The sequence below is a fragment of the Eleutherodactylus coqui genome, chromosome 5, assembly GCF_035609145.1.
Source record: "Eleutherodactylus coqui strain aEleCoq1 chromosome 5, aEleCoq1.hap1, whole genome shotgun sequence".
Classification (NCBI taxonomy): Eukaryota; Metazoa; Chordata; class Amphibia; order Anura; family Eleutherodactylidae; genus Eleutherodactylus; species Eleutherodactylus coqui.
This window is the reverse complement of record NC_089841.1, coordinates 60,248,937-60,274,521: the sequence shown is the minus strand read 5'-3', so window position 1 is coordinate 60,274,521 and position 25,585 is coordinate 60,248,937. Positions and strand designations below refer to the sequence as shown.

The 25,585-nt window shown below is 41.6% G+C and overlaps 1 protein-coding gene across 2 annotated transcripts in view; it reads left to right on the top strand.

The window, feature by feature from the left end:
• Positions 1–25,585, top strand: part of ARK2C (arkadia (RNF111) C-terminal like ring finger ubiquitin ligase 2C) — a 109,796-nt gene that overhangs the window by 42,564 nt on the left and 41,647 nt on the right. The window lies entirely within an intron of this gene.

Below are 25,585 nucleotides of genomic sequence, written 5' to 3'. Positions count from 1 at the left end.
TTTGCCACCCAGGATTCTACCAATCAGCTGTTTTTTCGACCGATACGCTTGTGCACTGAACTGATTTCTATAGGAACATAGCAGACAGCTCCATTCCCATTGCAGTGGTGAGGCTTGGTATTACAGGCAAAGTTTCCATTAAATTGAATGTGACCTCAATATTTTTTTTAGAGGCATGTAAAATTAAGGCTTAGTATTTTTAGAAATTTTTCTCATTGGATGAGCTGAACCTCCTTTTGTCTTTTTTGCATCTTCACTGCGCCTGATCAAGCGTGTCCATGCTTCTGTCCTCTGACGAGATTGACTGGTGATCTGGTGTTTCTCTCTTTTGTAAAGTTGACAACTGCTGCTTGTCCCTCCCACCATAAGGCCCCGTTGGTGAACAAACCATTGACACCCGTATTATGGTGAAAAAGGCCTGTTTATTTAAGCCAAACAATAAAGATATGACATTTTAGGAGTACAATAATATTATAACATCAGTAAAAACATTCACATTTTAGTTAAACCTTGCCAATACTCACAATATCCTATTCCATACATTCTGTGGAGTACTTGTAGGCCTTCCCCATTATTACTCATCCTCCATATTACTAGCCGATCAATCACATCACCTTACCCTCAGCTGTACCCCACCTGTCTTGAGGGAACCAAACTCAACTAGACCTGCAACCATCCTTTCTTTTTATTCCACCGCTTAAAATTCCTCTCCAGCATGAGCCTCCAAAAACCCCTCCTACTCCAGCCAAATCTCAAAACCCTTTAACCCAAAAGAATACCCCTTTTCAGCAAGAGGGTAAACACAAGGGGTGGGTGGGCAATTTCTGCTTCACACATGGCCAAACTCACCTTCTCCCCTTTTCCATGTCCTTTTATTAGCTTCTGTACCCCTTTGTCTTGCCCCCAAGCATTAACCCACCCATCCCTTTAACCCTTCATCTTCTGCACCTCCTCTAGTCATATGTCCCTCCCACACTAGGGGGCATACTTTAAAGTTGACCTCTCAGCTTCCCACACCTACAAGTGTAGCAGATGTTAGTTCGACATTTAACGCATTATGGTAACCACAATGTACTATAATGCTGTAAATCAAGATATTGCTATATACCAGTCATTTTAACTAATGCTACCTCTGTAGCTTGAAATTTCTCCTAAGTCACGTCCACCCCGGAGAGCATTTCATACAAAGCCCTCTCAGGAGCATCATCCCTCCAGCCTAGCTGTGATGTATGGATGTAGGCAGCTCAATCCATGGCTCTAAGCGAGATTCGGAAGCTTCCTTATACATTGCTGGAGGAAGCAACTGCGTCTTAAGATAAAAATGTTCAATATATCGCAAAACAAACAGAATTATACATAATGCTCCCGGCGGTGCTCACCGGTCTATAAATATTGCTATATACGACGACTCTTCAATACGCTGTACTGTCCGTATAGATATAGGACAAGCCCGTAGCATAGGATCTAGATGTGACATGGAGAAGAGAGGCCTCCTCCCACATATATTAAACCACTACCCCCCAATATCCAGAGACAATGCTTACACGTCTTCTAACACTTAGAAGCCAAAAACAGGTACATTCTACGACATGCAAGCTGCAGCCGAGGTTTTTATATGCCCCTGCTGCTTAAATACCCAAATATTGCCCCATAGTGCCTGATAAAGGGTTCCTATAAGGAACAAACACACTAAGCCAATGAGTGCCAGTTATAGTGCCTCCATAAGGGTTAGTCCAGTAACAGTGCCCTACAGTGATCCCCTCACATGAGAATAGGCATTGTAGTGTGTGGTGCCTCGCACACTGCCCAGAACATGGGTGGGGTGTGTGTGTGCTGTGCGATGCAACTTGCACCAGAGGAGCTCGGACGCAATTTGATATTGGCCATGTAAATACAATCTTAGTGGTCCCAGTAGTAATAGTGTCCCCATTAGCGTCTTCAGTAGTAATAGTGCCCCCCTTAGCAGTCCCAGTAGTAATAGAGCCCTCGTTAGTGGATTCAGTAGTAATAGTGCCCCTGTTAGTGGCCCCAGTAGTAATAGAGCCCTCATTAGTGGCTTCAGTAGTAATAGTGCCCCTGTTAGTGGCCCCAGTAGTAATAGAGCCCCATTTAGTGGCTTCAGTAGTAATAGAGCCCCCATTAGTGGCTTCAGTAGTAATAGTGCCCCTGCTAGCACCCCCAGTAGTAATAGTGCCCCTGTTAGCGGCCCCAGTAGTAATAGAGCCGTTAGTGGCTTCAGTAGTAATAGTGCCCCTGTTAGTCGCCCCAATAGTAATAGTCCCTTCATTAGTAGCACCAGTCAGTCATAGCAGTGTGGTGGCTTAGTGTTTAGTGCTGTTGCCTGGTAAACCACTTATCTCTCCCATCTAAATAGAATTAAAGGGGTTGTCTGCGACTTTTATAGACTTTTACTATTGATGACCATCTATCCTCAGAATAGGTCATTAATAGTTGATTGGAGGAGTTCCGCCGCTTGGGATCCCTGGGTATCTGCTGAACCCTGGGCCAGCTATTAATGCGGATAGCGCTGGAAGCAAATCGCGCTGACTGTATTGTAGTGGACTGGTTAGTACTGTAGGCACAGCCGCCATTGAATTCAATGCATTACCAACCTGAGCTGCTGCAATGTTGAAAGCGCTATCTGCTTCCAGAGCTTTACGCATTGACAGTAGTCTAGGGATCAGATGATCAATGGGGAACCCAAGTGACAGACTCCCACCAATCAACTATTGATGATCCATCTAGAGGATAGGAAATCAACAGTAAAAAGTTTGTAAAAGCTCTGTACAACCCTTTAACACACGACTTTGTTATATGTTAAAGGGGTTGTACCAAAATTGCAAGTTATTCCCTATCCGCAGGATAGGGGGTAACTTGCTGATCATGGGGGTCTCACCACTGAGACCCCTGCCAATCTCCAGAATGGAACTCCCATGTTCCGCTCTGACTGTCACTGTGGGGGTCACCTCTCCCCCTGCCATGACGTCACTGTGAATGGAGCGCTGATCGAGCATGCAAGATCAGCGCTCCATTCATTTCAATGGCGCTGAAGGAAATACTCAAGCAGGTGTTGCTCGACTCTCTCTGCAGTCCCATTAAAAGTGAATGGAGTGCTGGTGTGCTTGAGCAACCAAAACTTCATTCAGTCTCCTTCTCACTGCAGGGGTGCAGTAACCATGTGGTGAGGAGGATGGAGGACACGGGACCCCCGTTCTCAAGATCAGTAGTTGTCTCAGATCTAGATTGCAGCAGTAAACTGATATGGATTATCTTTTTTTTTTACTGGAGGCTTAGTTGCTGGTAGTTTTTGATCATTATATCCATGCCGTAATAGTAATCATCTAAATGTACACTGTCTTCCTGCTGAGCTTCTTAGAGACTTTAATAAATACATAGCAGCCAATCTGGGTAAGCAGAGCTGCAGTGTAAAGCATTGTGGATGTGCAGAATAGCAGCCTTAACAGGGTTTTTAAATGAAAGACAATTTTAAGATAAAAACCCACAGAAATCGGGATACATGTCTGATTGCTTGTAGTACAACTGCTGGAAACTGCAGTGATCTCAAGATCTGCTCACCTGAATGCCGCATGTGAATAGAGCAGCAGTGCATTTGCTTGATCGCTGCTTCATTCACTTCTATGGAGCAGAAGGTCATTGCGCTATCTTCCTCCATTCCATAGAGGTGAGTGGAGTGATGGTCTATCCCAGTGGGTGCACTACCAGTGATCATTCATCCTGTAGATAGGGGATCAAAGTCTTTAATAGGAACACCCCTTTAACTGATTGGGATCCAGAAAGTGGATTTTAGGCTCCCTAGGCTGAAGTCACTGATGATAGCCGTGTCCTAATGATGCAAAACTAAAAAGCAGCAGGTATTAGCCGATTATTGACTTATATGTCATTTTGATACGACTGGGCAATTGCTGCAGTTGAAAGAAAGAGGAGTGAAGGGTTTTTCCTAATACCTCAACCTAAGGGTGCGGGCAGACGAGCGTAGGCGTATTTACGTTCGCACGAGCGCAACGTATAATCGCCCGAGCGATCGTTTTTCACTGATCACGACCAGAGCTAGAAAGCGTATTTTCGTTTGTTCCTACTTTGCAAACGGTCTTTTCGGCGATCGAATATGCGTTGGCGCGTATTTCGGTCGCATATGTTCCGTTTTTTTTCGAATTGCCGTTTTTACGCGCCGTAAAATCGCCCATGTGAACGAATACATTCAAAACCATTGCCTCAGATGGTCACGTATATACGTTTGGTCGCAAAAACGCGCCGTTTATGCGCTCGTCTGCCCGCACCCTTAGATATATGTTGTGTTCTGTCCAGTTTGATTTTAATTATTATTAATAAAGTTAGTTTTTTAATTAATTCTTTTTCAGTGATTACCCTTATATTTATTTTTGAAGAATTTCTGCCTCTGTGACTTATTCAGTTGAAGGAAAGAGTTCAAATGACTGGATCATCAGTGATTGACTGTTTTAAGCGAAGTTTATTATAAACTTCTTTTGATATATTTTTTAATATCTTAAGTAACCATTCATATAAAAGTAAAATCTTGAAATGTTGCTGTTTTCACACAGCTCACTGGAGCACATACAATAGGCTGACATTTCCTGTTTTCTGCTACCCTCATCTGAAATGATAATGAGATGGCTCTGCCCCAGTCTATACAACAAAGCTACAAAGTGTAGCTTTGTTGTATAGACTGGGGCAGAGCCATCTCATTATCATTTCAGTTGAGGGTAGCGCAACGTATTTGTGCTCTGAAGGAGGGCTTTTTGTGTCCATGTCTGTGCAAATACAGTGCGCATTTGCGCAGGCACCGCTCATTGACATGGGCGAGGGAATCACCCCCACCCTAATTTAAATGGCTATTAAGCCAAATTAAGTGCCGTTGTTAGTGGGTATGATCAGTGTGTTGCGATCCATGTCCTATGGGGACCTTTGTTTTGGAAACCCACCAAAAATAGTGCATGCTGAGTTTTTCCGCGCAAGTGAATTGCGCATGCAAAAAAGCACAGTGAGAATTAACCCATTGAAAAAAAATGGATCATATTCCCTGCGCAATAAGCGCACATGCACGTTTGTCTGAAGCCGTCCTTAAGGACAAGGGTTCAAATGGGTTGTACCACAATAGACTTTTATCCATAGGTGATAAAAGTCTAATTAGTGAGAATGGGGATTGTGTTTCCCTCTACTCCTCACTTTGGGCTTGCTGCACTCCTTGCAGTGAAGAGGAGATTGAATGAAGTATCGGTTACTCATGTGCAGTGCTGCTCCATTCATCTTCAATGCCGGATATAGCCAAGCACTTCTACTATTTCTGTCAGCCCCATTGAAATGAATAGAGCAGTGCTGCACATATGCAAACACCATTCTATCCAATCTCCACATCACGACGGATGGGCACAGCAAGCATGGGACCCCATTCTTGGAATCAATGGAGGTCTTGGCAGTGAGACCTCTACCAATCAGACTACATCACCTAGCCACAAAATTGTGGTATAAGCGATTCAATTACAAATGGCAACTGGAGGTCTAGTTAAAAGGTGTGTCCTACTTCAAACAACTTATACCAATTATATCAGACCCGTAATAGCAGTTATTATTGTCATGTAGTCTCTTACGATCAGTGCTAGTAGACCCAGGTAGTGACCGCTGATGGAAATGGAAGTAATGGTGGCTGTAAGTGGGAGACATAAACAAAAAAACTGGGTGTGCAGCGGTGATACTGGGAATGAGGATGGGGAAAACATAATGGAAAGTACTTGGGGACCTTCATTAAAGTATTTGGGACACCAACAGCCCTTTCTAAAAAAAAATGGTTTGTGAGTTTCCGAAAATCATAACTCTTTTATTTTTTCGTTGACGCAGCTTTCTAAGGGATTGTTTTCAGGGGTATAAGTTGTGTCTTTCAATGGGACTTCTCAATGTACCATATAATATGCTGAAAAACGTATAAAATTTTCAAGTGGAGTGAAATGGGAAAAAAATGCAATTTTAACATTTGGGGGGGGGGGGGGGCGTAGGACATTGGTTTAATGGCATATACACTGCACCAAAAATGACCAGTTAACTTTATTTTGTGGGCCAGTATTTTTTTCCTGTACTATTTTTTAAAACAAAATATCTTTACAAAGTATATATATTTTCCGTCACCATCTTCTGACCACCATTACTTTTGTCTATCTTTGCGCTGATAGTGCTGCTTGACAGCTCATTTTTTGCGGGATGATTTGTGGTTTCTATTGGTACCATTTTGGAGTATATATGACTTTTGATCACTTTTTATTACGTTTTTTTAGAGATAGGATGACCAAAAAAGAGCAATTCTGCCGCTGTGTATTCATTTTTTTTTCTGATAGTGTTTAGTGTCATGATAACTAATGCATTTTTTTCTTAGATTGGACTTTAATGGATGTGTCAATACCAAACCCATGTTTGAAGTTTTTTTTTTTGTTTCGTTTTTTTTTTATTACTTTAAATATGAAAAAAGAGTTGATTGTTTTTCTTCAAAAACCTGTGATATCCTATAATATTTACAATAATCAAAATACCCTTTTTTCACAAATGTTTCCTTTATTCTTCTAAGGGGACTCTATGATTGTTTTTTTACTCATACAGTTAAATGCAATACCATAGTATTGCATTATATTGGATTCTGACAGGTAGTCTATCAAGGCATACCAGAGGCACAACTTCCTTTATGGCAGCCCCGGGGGCCTTCAGAAAGCCCCAGGCTGCCATGGAAACTGAACAACACTTTGAAATCAGAATTGACAGCAGTATTTAAAGGGTTAACAGCCGCAATCAGCTAATTGCGGCTTTTGCGGGCTGTTGGCGGTTGTCAAAGACAGCTGGCACCCTCCGTATATGGAGCGGGATGGGCTCTAGATCTTGCTGCGTACAAACCCTGTACCCAGAGGACGTACAAGTACACTCTGTAGAGGTGCAATATTATAGCAGCACTATGAACACCAATGAGGCTCTGTATGCAGCTCTCCTGCAGCTCTATGTTGGAGGGGCTGCACTTCACTTCCTGGAGACTGTATTAGTCCATGAAGACTTTTCTTACAATGAATGCCCATTCTTTGCAGCTGCTATAAAGTAAACACATCCTAATGATTTGTCTATACAGACAATACAGGAAGGAAGTGTGTGACTTCAATATGGCCGCCTCCTTGAAAATGGAGCTACAATATTTTAAATAAATACATAATTATTCTTCCACCGACTTGCATTTAATTAATAGCACTGAGGGCATGAATGAGCAAATGAGGCAACGCCGATTACGCCAGATATCTCTATGTCTACCTTTAGGCTCCAGCCCGACTTCCCTATAGTACCCCTTGTCCGTATAGATAATCTATGGACATTATAGATTAAACCAATAATGATATTCGGTTTACCTCGACAAGACATTTGAATACAGTTTCCGGAGCCCTGAAATAGCTTAGACATCTCTCTTATCTGGTACTCTAAAAATTACCTTGTGCTCAGCCCTGTCAGGGATGATGGATCAGTGTATGGATTTATATCCTCATCAGTCATTAGTTAATCTAGGGGGGGGAGGAATGGGCGCCGCTGATAATACAGCGCCGTCAGTGATGATAAATAAGTGTTTTTGGACAGCAGGGAATTGGTTTGCCCTATTTGTTCTGGTCAGACATTGCTGGGCAAGCTATAAAATATCAATCAATGCATTAATTTAGTTGTGACTGGCTGTGGTGGCGCCCCCTACCTGCAATCACATTTTGCGGCTTTGATAACAATTTAATTCTACCTTGTGGTTTCAATTGAAAAGAAGGAGAATAGAAACTGAATACAGATCAGGGTGGATGATCTACCGTCTCCTCATCCCTCCTGTAGAACTTAGAGCAACTAGCCTTCATTCCAGAAAATCTCCTACCCTTTTATGTACACAGCTGCTATGCATATCTATGTGTTTCCATGGTTACAGACTACAAACAAACCCATATGTAGTCTGATCTGGTAGTCACACTCCATAGTATCTGACCCATGCTCCTTATTAAGCCTCCTTTACTTGAGCGTGATTGCATAATGCTCACCAGAGGAGGATGTGATTGCATTGTGAATGGAGGCCGATCCCGTCCTCTGGCGAGCGGATCCACGCTCCTCACTCTTCTTTGCCCCGCTGCTGGCCCTATTCACATCAGTGCGGGAGACACCCATGCAATGTTTGAACAGGCGGAGCATTCTAATGAGTAGGTGGGCCAGCCTTGTGGTGTTATCGAAGAACACCGCAAAATTGCACTGTGAATAGAGCAACTTCGTTCGGGACAGCATAGACTCCTATATGCAAATATGGCTCAAAATAGAAAATTTGTGCAGAAAATTGGACAATGTGAGCGCACGCATTGAAATCTATGGGTTTTAATAGTTGTGGTTCCCTATACATTGCTCATATGCCCATGTGAAGTAGCCTTTAGGCCGGCTGTACACGACTGGATGGCGGCTGGCGACCCCGCGTGTCTTCTTTTCTTGTACTACAGATAACCACGGACACTCTCCATCGGTCATGAGCAGTACAGATTTTTTTTAAAAACATTTGTATTCCTCTCGCCATTTGTGGCGATGATGCAGGTACCCGCAGCCTATCCGCAATGTCAATATCGGACGGCCTCCATTGACTTCAATGGAGGCTGTCCACGCGGAGCAGCAGTGAAATAGAGCATGCTGTGATTATTCCTCACTCATGGAATACACAATTCGTTTCCACAAATATGTAGGAAAAAAACAAAAGTACATACTGTTGGGGGTCAACCTTTCCAAATAGGTTGGTCAGCGATGTTGTCCGAGTCCAAATTACAGGTATCAGATCGAGCGCTCGGAGAGACACAGAACACACCAGTACACTCAGTATGGTTTGAAACAAGTGACTCTATTTATTATTTGCATGTCCTGGTTTTTATAGACAATCGCCCTCGCAGGATGCGACTTGGGGTTAAACCGGATGCAACTTGTGATTCCACATATGACTTAGGCAAGCACATTCTTTTTAGGAACTGATAACTCTCTGTGGTTAAGCCATTTCTTGACAGACTAAGGAACATCTGCTCTGGTGACCTTCCTGATTCCACTCAGGTTGGGCAACAAGAAACCACAGGCTTGTTCCTCAAAATAGTCATCAGTTCTTTTACACATAAAATATTGCAGTATTCATCCTTATTTTTTTCAAATGGATTGCTAAGCAACATATATTAACCCTTTTAGCCCCTATCATTCCCCCATTTTGGACATCAGGAAGACACACGCAGGGTCCAGTTCTATCGCCCGATGGCGCTGACGGCCTAGTCAGATCCCTGGACAATATGTCTAACCTTCATCCAGCAAGGGTCGGCCTACACATGGGCTGAAAAGGCTTTTGCCGTACATTTGCCCACACAAGAGATTATGACTTTGATTACTATATATATACACAACAGCATGACAATTATCTGTACTATACTTTGTAGGATTCCCATGAACCATCCTCCCAGACCAGAAAACCAATTTGCAGGGTTAAGAAAACTAAACCATCCCTGGTCTTTATCCTGTTTTATGCTAGTAGCTATTTTTCCCAAGGTATTGATCCTTTGGTGAATGGATTCTGAGTGATCAGAGAGGTTGAAACAACACATCCCCTCAAATTCCTCACATCCGTGGTTTACCGCGAGCAACAGGTAATCTATGGTGGCTCTATTTTGTAAAGCTGCTTTCCTGACTCCTTGTATGTCTAGTAGGAGAAGGTCCAGGGCCTGTGATGTGGCATTCAGGCCCTTTACCATATCGCATGCCAATCCATTGATTACTCTTGCGTTATATTGTGCCAACCCGGGAACACCCACAATACTGACCGCCAGTGCCGTATGTTCTGTGTAGCTAAGCAGAGTGGGTGGTCCTTCACATTTGCTATCCAGTCCTTCTACCTCCCTCTTTCGTCTTTTGGTGAGCTGTGAGCTGTTAGGTTTTTGGTACATTAGTATGCTCAGTCTAGCTAGGGAGCATGGACCTCCGGTCAGGTTAGCTGGAATATATGTATATGTTAGATTGCCACAGGCCAGAACCCACCCTAAGGGGAGTTTAACGTGTTTGGTGTGGCTAGGTGTCTCCTGCGTTTTGTTGCATGACATCTGAGTGGTGAGTTTTTTACAGTGACGGTCAGTCCTATTACACAGGATATGAGTTTCCGCAATGTATGAGGCGTTTTTTATGGTGTTGTGTTTACATCTGCCTATTTTGTCCGGGTTACATGTGAATGTATAGCAAACCTCAGCTTCTGTTACATTTCTCACCATAAAAGCAGTCATGTTAGTCCATCTCGTATCAGGCTGTTCATCACAATACATACAATAATCATATGGTCCTACAAATTCATGAATGTCGCCTTCCTCCACTTCACTCTCATTGTTACCCAGCAGGTGCCCGTATACCCTTTTTAGTTCTGTCGTCGGAGTGGGGACTGACAAGAGACAAGTACGCAGGATGGATTCCCCACTCTTTAAATTGGGCATACACATATGGGAGATATTCAACACATCACGAGCGAGGTATTCCCACATGTTGGGGTGTCCTTCCGCCCAACTAGTCCATCTTCTTCTTACATTGACAGTTGGTGAGGAGTTGTTCCGAAAAGAGAGTAGTCCAAGAAGACAAAGGGTAGATAATACACCTATCCAGACTATCAGTGCTGGTGTCCAGGTTGCCATCCCCCTCCACCACCCTGGGTTGGGCCTATTTTCCACCCCCCTCGTGGTGCTGAGGCGTTGGAACTTTCTTGCAGTGTGAGGCATGGATCCAAGTGGGTTTGCCCTCTAACTTGACCGAGGTGGGAGTGGTTAACAGTACCTGGTATGATCCGTCAAAGCGAGGTTCCAGTGATTTCCTGACGTGTCTTTTTACCACCACCCAATCTCCAGGTTGCAGAGAGTGGGATCCTTCCAAACTATCAGGGTCTGGAATAGAAGAGAGCACTAGGTCGTGTGTTATTTTCAGTTTTTGGCATAAATCCTGCACAAAGGAAGTAACTTTATCATGACCCAGGGACAAGACCTGGGGATGGTACAGTCCTAGCCTAGGCACAGAGCCAAAGAGAATCTCATATGGGGACAGTCCTGTCTTCTTGTTAGGTGTCGTCCGTTCTGAGTAGAGGGCCAAAGGTAGGCACTTGGGCCAGGGTTTTCCTGTTTCAACCATGGCTTTTTGAATTTTTAGTTTTAGTGTACCGTTCATGCGTTCCACCTTTCCTGAACTTTGTGGATGATAGGGGGTGTGGAACGCCTGCTCTACTCCTAAGGCGGACATGACTTCCTTCATTACCTCTCCAGTGAAGTGAGTACCACTAAGTAATGTCTGGGGGTCATCTGGGCGTTCTTCAAGACCACAAAATTGGGCAATACTATTGTAAAGGCCCAGAGGACATTTTACATTCATAAGACATTCCATGTCTGTCCAAGTGGCAGAGTAGTTTTTCTGTATGACTTCCAACTTTCTATGGAAAGCAGCTGGCTCTGTCTGGGGATCGGGCAGTTGCTGACACAGTGCCATCTGGTCTGTGGCGCTCCAGGGTCGCCATGTAGTGACCGTAGACCCGGGAGTTGGTCTATTTGCGTCCGTGGGTCTGTCATTAGAAGACGATGGTCCGCCGGTGTCCTCTTGTCTGACCGTGCCCAATGGTGGACTCGGTCTGTTTGTTTCTCTATAATGGGTAGTGGAGGTTGTAACGGGGAACAAGGGAACCGGTTGTCTACACTGGTCCCTGGGACGTGGAGTCCCACATACCGTACAGAGTTCTCTAAAACAGGCATTCTGTTGACCACAACGTGGACAATCCCAAGCCGGACCCCTATTTACTTCAGGGCCCGGGGGTCCTGATTGAGGGCTGTAGGGAGGTGTATCCATCTGGGCAGTAGCCTGTGGATACGTAGGGGGCAGGGGCGGCAAATTGGGATACAGAGAATTAAAGGGATTATTTGGAGACATTGGTGGAGCGGCCGGGACGACAGGAGGGGCCAATGGAACCGTAGGGGTTTCCATGGGAATGTCTATTGGTGGCCGGGCCATAGGACAATAAACTAAAATGCCCTCGCCTCGGGACTCGGAGTCCCAGTGTTCGTCTTCTGCTGTTTTAGAGCAGTCCAGGATGGCCTTCATGCCCTTTTCCAAACCCTTATTTCTTATTTCCTTTCTATGCTTATCCTCATATTGTGACCAAAATTCATAATTGAATGTTCCCGCCTTCTTGAGGCCTAAACTTTATAGGCTTGTCTGCAAATGTCCTCCCCTTCTCTATCTTTAATTATTTCAATAGGAGTCTGATATATCTTAGATTATTCAGACCCCATCTTGACCACTTCCAACTATTCTTCACTAAGTATACAGGACGTATATTTCACACAGTAAACTAAGATAATCACTGAGATTATCTGGGAACACACAGTTCCCTGTCCCGGAATAGATTTACAGAACTAAAACGTGGTCAACTTCAAACACTAGGATTCAGGGGAGACCAGACTTCGCCTCTTAGGGAACTTTTAGTAATATTATAACAAATCCACAGTAACAGGATTACGGCAAGAAAAATGACAATTAATAAAACAATTCCTTCAATATCAACTGCAGACAACATGGCTCAATTTGTCCCAGAAAGTGAGTTCTTCCGTCTAATACAGTTAAAATGAACTTATTCACTCTAAAATTTGGGCGGGCCAGAAAATATAGGAAACCTGCAACAACAAACCTCTGATCCGTATAGGGGTCACTGGTCAGAAGAGCCCAGAGTAGAGGTCAGTAAGATAATGTCTTACCTTTACACCGGTGTTTTTAGTCTGGGGTCTCCGGATCTATGTCCCAGGTCAACGGTCCAGAAGTTGGTTGTAGGTACTGGTTGCAGTCTCCTTGACCGGAGGCCCGCCCCACGTTTGGGCGCCAAGAACTGTTGGGGGTCAACCTTTCCAAATAGGTTGGTCAGCGATGTTGTCCGAGTCCAAATTACAGGTATCAGATCGAGCGCTCGGAGAGACACAGAACACACCAGTACACTCAGTATGGTTTGAAACAAGTGACTCTATTTATTATTTGCATGTCCTGGTTTTTATAGACAATCGCCCTCGCAGGATGCGACTTGAGGTTAAACCGGGTGCAACTTGTGATTCCACATATGACTTAGGCAAGCACATTCTTTTTAGGAACTGATAACTCTCTGTGGTTAAGCCATTTCTTGACAGACTAAGGAACATCTGCTCTAGTGACCTTCCTGATTCCACTCAGGTTGGGCAACAAGAAACCACAGGCTTGTTCCTCAAAATAGTCATCAGTTCTTTTACACATAAAATATTGCAGTATTCATCCTTATTTTTTTCAAATGGATTGCTAAGCAACATATATTAACCCTTTTAGCCCCTATCAATACCTTCCAATGCATGCTGCGGATGGCGGCTGCAGATTCCACAATAGCCCGGCCTAACACAAGACCAGCACACACCTCTAATAAAATCCTCTGTGCTGCTGTTAATCCAATTACAAGGTTTCAGGAGTTGATCCCCCCACTCCTTGCCACAAAATCTGCATACATTGTATTTCGGAATCATTTACCTGTAACAGCAAACAAGCCTTGATTGTTTATCAGTGCCTCATAATGCTATTGCTTTGCCGCCTCCCTCCTGACACTCGCTTCCTACATTAAATTAACATGTCTATTCATTTGAGTTCTGTTTATTGAACCATGACAGTAATTGCATTAAAAAAGCAAATATTGGACATAATTTACATGCATTAGGCTCCGGGAAGAACAACTTTTGTTTTGAGGTTTAAACATTAAATATTAATTTTGTTTTATTTAATTCTAAATCAAATTCGGCTTCAATTAGCGGCAATATTGTGCAAACATTATTAAAGTAGAGCGGGCTCTTAATTGGCGGCAAGAAAAGCAAGGAACACCTTATCTATAAAAACAGCAGCGATAGGTTATATCTTAAACCACCAATCTCCCACTGCCAAAGAATTCCTTTGAACCTGACTCAAGCGGCATATCATATGTATGAAACAGATTGGCCAATATTATTTAAAGTATACCAATTACTTCATTCTTGTATTACCTAGATAGGTGCAAAATTCTGTGCTGGTCCAGCCATAGAGTTAATTACATGCTAAAATTCTGACTGTATGCCACCACCACTAGGGGGAGCTTAGGAGCTTACTACATACAGATTTAATATGAAGTCTTTCTTGGAAACTCTGCCAGAAGAATTCATGATATGATGTCCCTGCATGTCTAAGTGCTGATCTGACAGCGCTATAGTAGGGTTAGTTTCACAAGAAAGACTTTCTTTAAAGGGCTATTCCCAAAACTTACATTTATCACCTTTCCATGGCCATTTCACAATGCTTCGTCCACACTGGCATATGTTCATCCATGAAACACACATTTTTGGTTCACAAAATACTTGAAAATATAGCATTTCATGGATCCACAGGCTATAATGGTTTATACATAGTCAAACTATGTATACATTGAGCTGCATTTGGCCTGACATACGTTTTTATGCGGGTTTTTTTTAACATTGCAGTCAATGGAAAATGTATGGAGACGTATGGCTGTACGTTTCAATATGCCTAATGTATAGGGTTTTTTGTGTTCAAGGAAAAAAAAAGTGTTGTACTACACAATTTTATTAAGAAAGAGTGTTGGCTTGGTATTGCAGGCGTGAAATGAATGAGAACTTTGCCTGCAATACTAAACCTGGCCACTGCAGTGGAAACAGAGCTGTTTGCTTCCTGCACAAATCAGCTCAGTGCACAAGCACTCTGGTTTGGCAAACAGCTGATCAGTAAAGATTTCAGGCAGCGGACCCCTACCTATCTACTGATTCATCCTGTGGATAGGCCATTAAAGGTTTACTATTGGACAACCCCTTTAAGTATGATTGGGTGAAGGAAATGACAGGATTTGAAGATTGGGGCACAGTCATAGAATAGGGAATAACTTGCTGATTGGAAGGGGTTGAACCTCCAGGAGCGCTACTGATGCCTTTTATAGGGCTCCAGAGCATCGTGAAGTGTGGGCAGCAGTAGTTGCACATGTGCACCGCTACTCCATTCATTTAATTGGGGGCACTAAGAATAGTGTTTGACGTCCCATCCTATACATGGGTTGAGTCGCAATGTTTCGACCCCAGCAAGTTATCCCCTATCCTGTGGAAAGGGAATAGCTTGCTTTGTGGGACAACCCCTCTAATATGCTTTTAGATAACGCAGCCCCAAGGAAATCTCGAAAGACATTTAGTAGTCATATGAGTTGTGCCAACTGTTAGACTCGTCACAATGGTGTCATACAACAAGACCATCGCTACATGCAGTGAAAGCTCCGTATGGAAGAGTGTAAAGTTAGGATGATTTCCGGACTCGCAATAAAGAAAAACAAAGCTAAAAACTCTGGCACTTTTATAAATAGAAAGAGGAGGCCATCTGGGCGCCGTCTATCAGTGACGCTGGGCGCCGTCTATCAGTGACGCTGGCCGCCTGCCAATGTTTTCTCATACTTAACAGGTACAAAATGTGAGAGGGAGGGAAGACGCACAGTCTGAGGACGCACACCTAGTAACCTGAAGCCGCCTCACGTCAGTAGAGGGATGAGATTTATTTTCTTGTTGTTTTTTGTTGTTTCTTTAATCCTTGAAGGATGCAATGATTTTTTGGAATTTTCTTATTTTTCCATCTACATAACTGTATGAGGCTTGTTCGTTGCATGGTGAGCTGTAGTTCTCATTTGTACCATATTTGGGGTACATATAGTGTGTAACGTTTAGACAATGTGGGGGGGGGTAAGGTAAAAGAACACCTCAATTCTGCCATTGTTTTTGTGTTTGTTTTTTTTTACAGAATTCACTGTAGCGGTCCAGTCGGGATATGAAGAACACAGCGCTCCAGCTGTGTTCTGCATACCCAGCTCAGAGCGCTCAGCTGTATGACAGCTGAGCGCTCTGAGAATTGGAACAGCTGGATGCAGAAGACAAGCGGCCCCCACTTGTTTTCTGCATACCCTGCTCGGAGCGCAAAGTGATCGCTCAAAACTGTCAATCAAACTGCGGTTTGAGCGATCACCTTGCCCTCTAAATACACACAACGATTATAGCTTAAAAGACAGCTTCTGAGTGATAATCGGTGTCTAAACCAGGCTTTACTGTACTTTTTCCACACACAAGGCATGTGTAAAAAAAAATGCACCAGTTGAAATGGCTAATTAGCCTCATCAGTTCCAGATGTGTTTTTTTTTCTTGCGCAATTGCGCAGTGTATCTCCCAGTGTATTTTGAGCACATTTGCGCACACCTATCAACTTCTATGGGGACTTTTGGTGTGCAAATGCTCAGGAAAGTAGAGCTTGATGTGTTACGTTTTTTTGCACGACCTAAATATATTTTTTTAACAATTCAAAATCATTGGGTTCTATCTGTGTATTGCGTGCACAAATACGAGCACAAAGCCCCCCATGTGAAGCTGGCCTAAGGGGATGCTTACACAGCGGAGCTCACCATGCAAAAATTCCACATGAATTCCACCTCTAAAATCCACATCAAAATCCAAGTCTTTTTTAATCACTTTTCAGCGTGGATCCACATGCGGAATTTTGCTGTAAAAAATCTCGTTTCGGTGCTTTTCCACATCAAGAAGTGATTCCACATGCAGATTTTGTCACTGACAGGGTAAATTCTGCATGCGGATCCACACAAAAAACATAAAAAAGACCCAGATTTAAGAGGCAGAATTTGCATGGAACATTTCCACTGTGAACTCCGCCGTGTGAACGTAACCTGTTGGCAAGGTGTAAATGCTGCGGAAATCCCACAGTATGCACAGCAAAAAAAAACATTTCCAAAGACACATTGATTAAAGCAAAATGGTGCACATGGCCTTTAGATACATCTTCTCAGTAAACTGTAGGTCACGTGACAGGCTTAGATATACCGCATCTTCTTTTTTTTTTACTGTAATTTTTATTTAAGATTTTCAAATTTATTACCCCCCCCCCCATTTTCCAACCTCAAAAGGATGGAGGGCTGAGTGAACTCTGAGCCGGCTACCTTAACCCTTTGCAATCCAATTTTGGATTCAGGGTTTACTAGGGGGCTCTCTCTTTCTACAATTTTACAATGGCGTCATCTGCTGGCTGGAGCTAGTACTGCGGTATGGGACATGCTGGAGAGGCCCCTGACGACAGAGCGGCCAGTAATATACAGTAAGAATACCCTCCCGGACGTCTTCCGACATTGGAGCTGTACAGCCTTCTATCAGAATGTCTTTAGACGTCAGACAGTGGATTGGAAAGGGTTAACCATGTGGGAATTGAAGCCGCAACCTTCAGGTCGTGAGGAAGAGCTGCATTTCTGCTGCATTAACACTTTGTACCACATGAGGCTCATATAGAACATAGGACAGTGTGTATTAGTAGTGTGAACATAGGTTAACATGCAACATGTGGATATGAAAGGGTTGAAATATTTTGTCTTTATGTACAAAAACGCTATCAGTTACATGAAGCCATAGGAACATAGGACAGTATATACTACGTGGATATGAAGGGGGTATGGCAATTAAAGGTGGTCTGTTCTATTATGCACCCGTGGGAGGAGAGGTTTTTGGTTTATTTTGGAGACAGCAACCTCGGATCTTTGCTATGAGCAAGAGCCAGGATGAGGTAGCCTGAAACGCGTTGGTGGTGGTGGTGGGGGGGGGGGGGGTCAGTCTTGTTTTTATATTCTGTTCTTCCACGTTGGTTTTTAATCTTGATGGATTAAGAGTTATGTTTTAATCTATAATATTTTTTTGAAGTTACACAATTATTAAACAGCTAGGGGCCGTGTATTGTAAAGTGTTCTGTGTCACTCAGTCTAAAGCAATTACGGCCATGATAAAATATACCAGGGTTCATTAATCAATATTTCATTGACCCAAAACTGGCATCTAATCCAGGAGCAGAGCCAGGAAGTCGGCCTGAATAAGGAGCAAGGCTGGTGTACATAGTGTAACTGCATAATAGATGTCTAAGCCTCACAATGATAACAGGAGAATGAGTGAGTGCAGCTATGGAGGTGACTAATGATAGTTTGCTGCCTTCATAGCGGGTAAAGTGAGAGACAAATAGACCTGAAACAAAACCATGTATTTAAATACAGACCATTAGCTGGGGGAGAGCAGGTGGGGCATCTGTCCTGGGTGCCAGTGGAAGCGGGCAATAAAAAAAATTTCTGCTTGTGTCTGGCTGATGCGGTTGCACCCGGGCCCAGGAACCTTAGGGGGCCCATAAGGCCTCTCTTCTCCATATTGGGAGCCCATTACTATGAATAAAGCATTATATTTGGGGGCCCTGTTAAAGATTTTGCATGGGGGCCCAGGAGCTTCAAGTTATGCCTCTGCGTTAAAGAGTTAAGAGAAGTTGGGGGGCCCCAAGATAAACTTTTGTACCCAGGCCCATTAGCTATTTACCTATGCCCCTGGATAGATAGATAGATAGATAGATAGATAGATAGATAGATAGATAGATAGATAGATAGATAGATAGATAGATAGATAGATAGATAGATAGATAGATAGATAGAGAGATAGATATGAGATAGAGAGATAGATATGAGATAGAGAGATAGATATGAGATAGAGAGATAGATATGAGATAGATAGATAGATATGAGATAGATAGATAGATAGAGAGATAGATAGATATGAGATAGATATGAGATAGAGAGATAGATATGAGATAGATAGATATGAGATAGATAGATAGATAGATAGATAGATAGATAGATAGATAGATAGATAGAGAGAGATAGATAGATATGAGATAGAGAGATAGATAGATATGAGAGAGATAGATATGAGATAGAGAGATAGATATGAGATAGAGAGATAGATAGATAGATAGATATGAGATAGATATGAGATAGAGAGATAGATAGATAGATAGATATGAGATGGATAGATATGTGATAGAGAGAGATAGAGAGATAGATAGATAGATAGATAGATAGATAGATAGATAGATAGATAGATAGATAGATAGATAGATAGATAGATATGAGATGGATAGAGTGAATATCATGGTTGTTGAATTACCACCCGATGCCTAGTTTACAGTCACTGCTCAGATAAGGCTGGTTTATAGTAAATCCTATGTGTTTTACCAAGCATCAGCATCCATTGCAGTCATAACCTGCTCTCCCTAGGGGTTTTATTTCATAACTAGAAAAGTACACAGGAAATCACCGAATGTGGAAAAATGTAATCAAAAACAAACACAACAAAGCATAAATCTACGGATGTGGAAGATGCTTCTGCTGTGCAAATAAAAACTCATTCTAGAATACCGGTGCAGAATCAGGAGCTTTTCAGAAGCTTTACCCTCGACCACGAGGGGAACATCATTATACTTCACTCATATCATCACAGGAAGAAGAAAATCCCTCTCCTCCTGCCAGTCATTACACTGTATACACGGTGATGAGTGCAGACGAAGTGAAAACGGACAAAACTTTAATGCATTGTTATCCATATGAGGCAGTATTATAGTAGTTATATTCTTGTACATAGCAGCAGTATTATATTAGTTATATTCTTGTGCATAGGGAGCAGTATTATAGTAGTTATATTCTTGTACATAGGAGGCAGTATTATAGTAGTTATATTCTTGTACATAGGGGGCAGTATTATAGTAGTTATATTCTTGTACATAGGAGGCAGTATTATAGTAGTTATATTCTTGTACATAGGGGGCAGTATTATAGTAGTTATATTCTTGTACATAGGGGGCAGTATTATAGTAGTTATATTCTTGTACATGGGGGGCAATATTATAGTAGTTATATTCTTGTACATAGGGGGCAGTATTATAGTAGTTATATTCTTGTACATGGGGGGCAATATTATAGTAGTTATATTCTTGTACATGGGGGCAGTATTATAGTAGTTATATTCATGTTCATAGGGGCAGTATTATAGTAGTTATATTCTTGTACATAGTGGGGCAGTATTATAGTAGTTATATTCTTGTACATAGGGGGCAGTATTATAGTAGTTATATTCATGTACATAGGGGGCAGTATTATAGTAGTTATATTCTTGTACATAGGAGCAGTATTATAGCAGTTATATTCTTGTACATAGGGGGCAGTATTATAGTAGTTATATTCATGTTCATAGGGGGCAGTATTATAGTAGTTACAGTCTTCTACATAGGGGGCAGTATTATAGTAGTTATATTCTTGTACATGGGGGGCAATATTATAGTAGTTATATTCTTGTACATAGGGGGCAGTATTATAGTAGTTATATTCTTGTACATGGGGGGCAATATTATAGTAGTTATATTCTTGTACATGGGGGCAGTATTATAGTAGTTATATTCATGTTCATAGGGGCAGTATTATAGTAGTTATATTCTTGTACATAGTGGGGCAGTATTATAATAGTTATATTCTTGTACATAGGGGGCAGTATTATAGTAGTTATATTCATGTACATAGGGGGCAGTATTATAGTAGTTATATTCTTGTACGTAGGAGCAGTATTATAGCAGTTATATTCTTGTACATAGGGGGCAGTATTATAGTAGTTATATTCATGTTCATAGGGGGCAGTATTATAGTAGTTACAGTCTTCTACATAGGGGGCAGTATTATAGTAGTTATATTCTTGTACATAGGGGGCAGTATTATAGTAGTTATATTCTTGTACATAGGAGGCAGTATTATAGTAGTTATATTCTTGTACATAGGGGGCAGTATTATAGTAGTTATATTCTTGTACATAGGGGCAATATTATAGTAGTTATATTCTTGTACATAGGGGGCAGTATTATAGTAGTTATATTCTTGTACATAGGAGGCAGTGTTATAGTAGTCATATTCTTGTACATAGGGGGGCAGTATTATAGTAGTTATATTCTTGTACATAGGAGGGCAGTATTATTGTAGTTATATTCTTGTACATAGGGGGCAGTATTATAGTAGTTATATTTTTGTATATACGGGTAGTATTATAGTAGTTATATTCTTGTACATAGGAGCAGTATTATAGTAGTTATATTCTTGTACATAGGGGGCAGTATTATAGTAGTTATATTCTTGTACATAGGGGGCAGTATTATAGTAGTTATATTCTTGTACATAGGAGGCAGTGTTATAGTAGTCATATTCTTGTACATAGGGGGGGCAGTATTATAGTAGTTATATTCTTGTACATAGGAGCAGTATTATAGTAGTTATATTCTTGTACACAGGAGGCAGTATTATAGTAGTTATATTTTTGTATATAGGGGTAGTATTATATTAGTTATATTCTTGTACATAGGAGCAGTATTATAGTAGTTATATTCTTGTACATAGGGGGCAGTATTATAGTAGTTATATTCTTGTACATAGGGGGCAGTATTATAGTAGTTATATTCTTGTACATAGGAGGCAGTGTTATAGTAGTCATATTCTTGTACATAGGGGGGCAGTATTATAGTAGCTATATTCTTGTACATAGGAGCAGTATTATAGTAGTTATATTCTTGTACATAAGGGCAATATTATAGTAGCTATATTCTTGTACATAGGAGGCAGTATTATAGTAGTTCTATTCTTGTACATAGGGGGCAGTATTATAGTAGTTATATTCTTGTACATAGGAGCAGTATTATAGTAGTTATATTCTTGTACATAGGTGGCAGTATTATAGTAGCTATATTATTGTACATAGGAGGCAGTATTACAGTAGTTACATTCTTGTACATAGGGGACACTATTATAGTAGTTACATTCTTGTACATAAGGAACAGTATTATAGTAGTTATATTCTTGTACATAGGGGGCAGTATTATAGTAGTTATATTCTTGTACATAGGAGGCAGTATTATAGTAGTTATATTCTTGTACATAGGAGGCAGTATTATAGTAGTTATATTCTTCTACATAGGGGGCAGTATTATAGTAGTTATATTCTTGTACATAGGGGCAATATTATAGTAGCTATATTCTTGTACATAGGAGGCAGTGTTATAGAAGTCATATTCTTGTACATAGGGGGCAGTATTATAGCAGTTATATTCTTGTACATAAGGGCAATATTAAAGTAGCTATATTCTTGTACATAGGAGGCAGTATTATAGTAGTTCTATTCTTGTACATAGGGGGCAGTATTATAGTAGTTATGTTCTTGTACATAAGGGCAATATTATAGTAGCTATATTCTTGTACATAGGAGGCAGTATTATAGTAGTTACATTCTTGTACATAGGGGACACTATTATAGTATTTACATTCTTGTACATAAGGAACAGTATTATAGTAGTTATATTCTTGTACATAGGGGGCAGTATTATAGTAGTTATATTCTTGTACATAGGGGACAGTATTATAGTAGTTATATTCTTGTATATAGGAGTTAGTATTATAGTAGTTATATGCTCGTACATAGGGGGCAGTATAATAATAGTTATATTCCTGTACATAGGAGGCATTATTATAGTAGTTATATTCTTGTACATAGGAGGCAGTATTATAGTAGTTATATTCTTCTACATAGGAGGCAGTATTATAGTAGTTATATTCTGGTAGATAGGAGGCAGTATTAAAGTAGTTAAATTTTTGTACATAGGGGGGCAGTATTATAGTACTTATAGTCTTGTACATAGGAGGCAGTATTATAGTAGTTATATTCTAGTATATAGGAGCAGTAGTATAGTAGTTATATTCTTGTACATAGGAGGACAGTATTATAGTAGTTATATTCCTGTACATAGAGGACAGTATTATAGTAGTTATATTCTTGTACATAAGAGGAAGTATCATAGTAGTTACATTCTTCTACATAGGAGGTAGTATTATAGTAGTTATATTCTTGTACATAGGGGGCAGTATTATAGTAGTTATATTCTTGTACATAGGGATCAGTATTATAGTAGTTATATTCTTGTATATAGGAGGCAGTATTATAGTAGTTATATTCTTGTATATGGGGGCAGTATTATAGTAGTTATATTCTTGTACATAGGGGGTAGTATTATAGTAGTTATATTCTTGTACATAGGGATCAGTATTATAGTAGTTATATTCTTGTATGTAGGAGGCAGTATTAGTAGTTATATTGTTCTACATAGAGTGCAGTATTATAATAGTTTATTCCTGTACACTATTGATGACCTCAGGATGCAGTCATCAACAGTCGTTCGGCAGGGGTCTAACGCTCAGGACTGCTGGCAATCAGCTGATTTCAGACTCCGCACTCACTGCAGTGGGTTGAATTGGGGTTAGAGACAGAAGTATAATAGAAGGCTTCACTCCCATTAAAATAAATTAGAACTATATCCTTTATAGCACTTCTGGTTTTGACATGAACAGGGAAAATGTCACCATTACACACTAAATGGGGAACCGCTTGGTAACACTGACATGAAAAGGACTTCAGGATTTTATTCAACTGTAAACTGAACTAAAGCAACCAGTGTCAGGCAGCTGCTGCCAAGGCAAATAGGAACATGGGGTACATCAAAAGAGGTCTTGGGACATATGATGAGAACATTGTTCTTCCTCTTTACAAATCACTCGGCAGACCACACATGGAATATTGTGTACTATTTTTGGCACCAGTACTCAAGAAGGACCTATCAGAGCTTGAGTGGGTTCAAAAGTGAGCAACTAAGTTAATAACTGGAATTTGTGGTCCACAATACCCAGAGAGATTATAACTGCAAAATTGGAGTTAATCACTTTAGAAAGCAGTAGTGACCTAATTGCTATGTATAAATGTATCAGGGGACAATACAGAGATATCTCCCAGGATATGTTTATACCCAGGACTGTGATGTAACAAGGAGGCATCCTCTCCGTCTAGATGAATGAATGTTTCATCACCAACATAGGAGGTTCTTTACTGTAAGAGCAGTTAGACTAGGGAACTCTCTGCCTGAGGACACGGTGATGGTGAACTCACTAAAAGAGTATAAAAGGGTCTGGATGCCTTTCTTGAGTGTAACAATATTACTGTTACGTGTGCTACTGGGATCTGTAGTTCTAAGCTTCCTAGTAACACAACCCTTACAGGGTTAATTGATTGAGCTGGCTGGGTGTGGTACTTCCTGCTAGCCAATCTCCTGGGTCTGTGCTCACATATAATCCCTGCTCCTGTCAGTCTCTGGGTTTCAGAGTGAGCAGTCATGAATCCTTGTCTGAAGCTGGTCTTGTACTGTTTGGAGGTATCTGCCTTGTTCCCACTCAGATCTGTATTTGCAAGTAGGTCTGGTTGTGTCTCTCTGCTTCCCTGAGACGGTGTGCATTACATGCAGCTCTCCTTTCCTTTCCCCTGTACAGGTGCGGCCTCCAAACGTCTTATGTCTTGCTCTGTGTGTCAGTTGGTGGAACTTGACACTGTTCCCTATGTCAGCTTGTGTGGCTGACTGTCTATTCCCCCTGTATAAGGACACATAGACTTGCTGTGAGTTCCATCTGTGTGCATGTGAGCTCTGGGTGGAGTCTGTCTGGTTTTCACTATATGTTGCAGCTGGTTGTGTGTCCTGTGCTCTGTCCTGTTCCTGTTGCAGTTGGCTGTGTGCCCTGTGTTCTGTCCTGTTCCTGATGCAAGCTTGCTGTGTGATCTGTGATCTGTGCTCTGTCCTGTTTCTGATGCAGCTAGCTGTGTGCCCTGTGCTCTGTTCTGTCCTGTTGGGCTGTGTGCCCTGTGCTTAGTCCTGTCCTGTTGCAGCATTCTGTGTGAACTCTGTCCGGTTCTGCTGGACTCCTGGTTAGTGTAGCGACTAGCGGTATAACCAGAAGCCGTGAAGTTGGCCCGCTAGCTTCCAGGTTTTGTACAACTAATACCTGGTATTTATATTCAGCTTATCATCTGTTACTAGTGGTTGCATTTTGGCTGCTGTATGCTGTGTATTCTAGCTCTGTGTATCCTGTGGTTCAGTCCCTGTCATGTGGCATGTGTATGTCTCCTGTTTTGTCGCGTGGCTCCTAGGATCAGCTAAGGCCCAGTTCCGAAAACCGCTGGCCCGCCCTCTTATTGGGGCGATGTCCCCGCTTAGGTAAGGCCACTGTCATCTCCCTTGTAGCATAGGGTCAGTTGCCTGACATTCGTGTGAATACCCTGTTTTCTCGTGTGCGTGCATACTACTGCAACTACCTTTAGTCACGATTGTGTGGACCCCATGCTTAGTTTGCCCACACGATCGTAATAATTACATGTTATATCACTGATTACTTCAGAAGGGTCGATGATCCGGTGATTATCCTGATTGCCAGATTGGAGTGGGGAAGGATTTATTTCCCCTAAAATAAGAAAAACTGGCTTCTAATTCATTTGGGATTGTATTTTTTTTTTGCCTGCCTCTGGCAAAATCCATAGAGGAGTTTAAAAGGGGACTTGATGTCTTTCTGGAGAAGAAGGATATTACAGGATATAAATATTAGGTTAAGTGTCAATCCTGGTATATAGGCAGGTAGGAACTATTAGGGGTTGATCCAGGGAACAGTCTGATTGCCATTAGGGAGTCGGGAAGGAATTTTTCCCCCAAAAGGGCTAATTGACTTCTGGCCTTGGGGTTTTTCGCC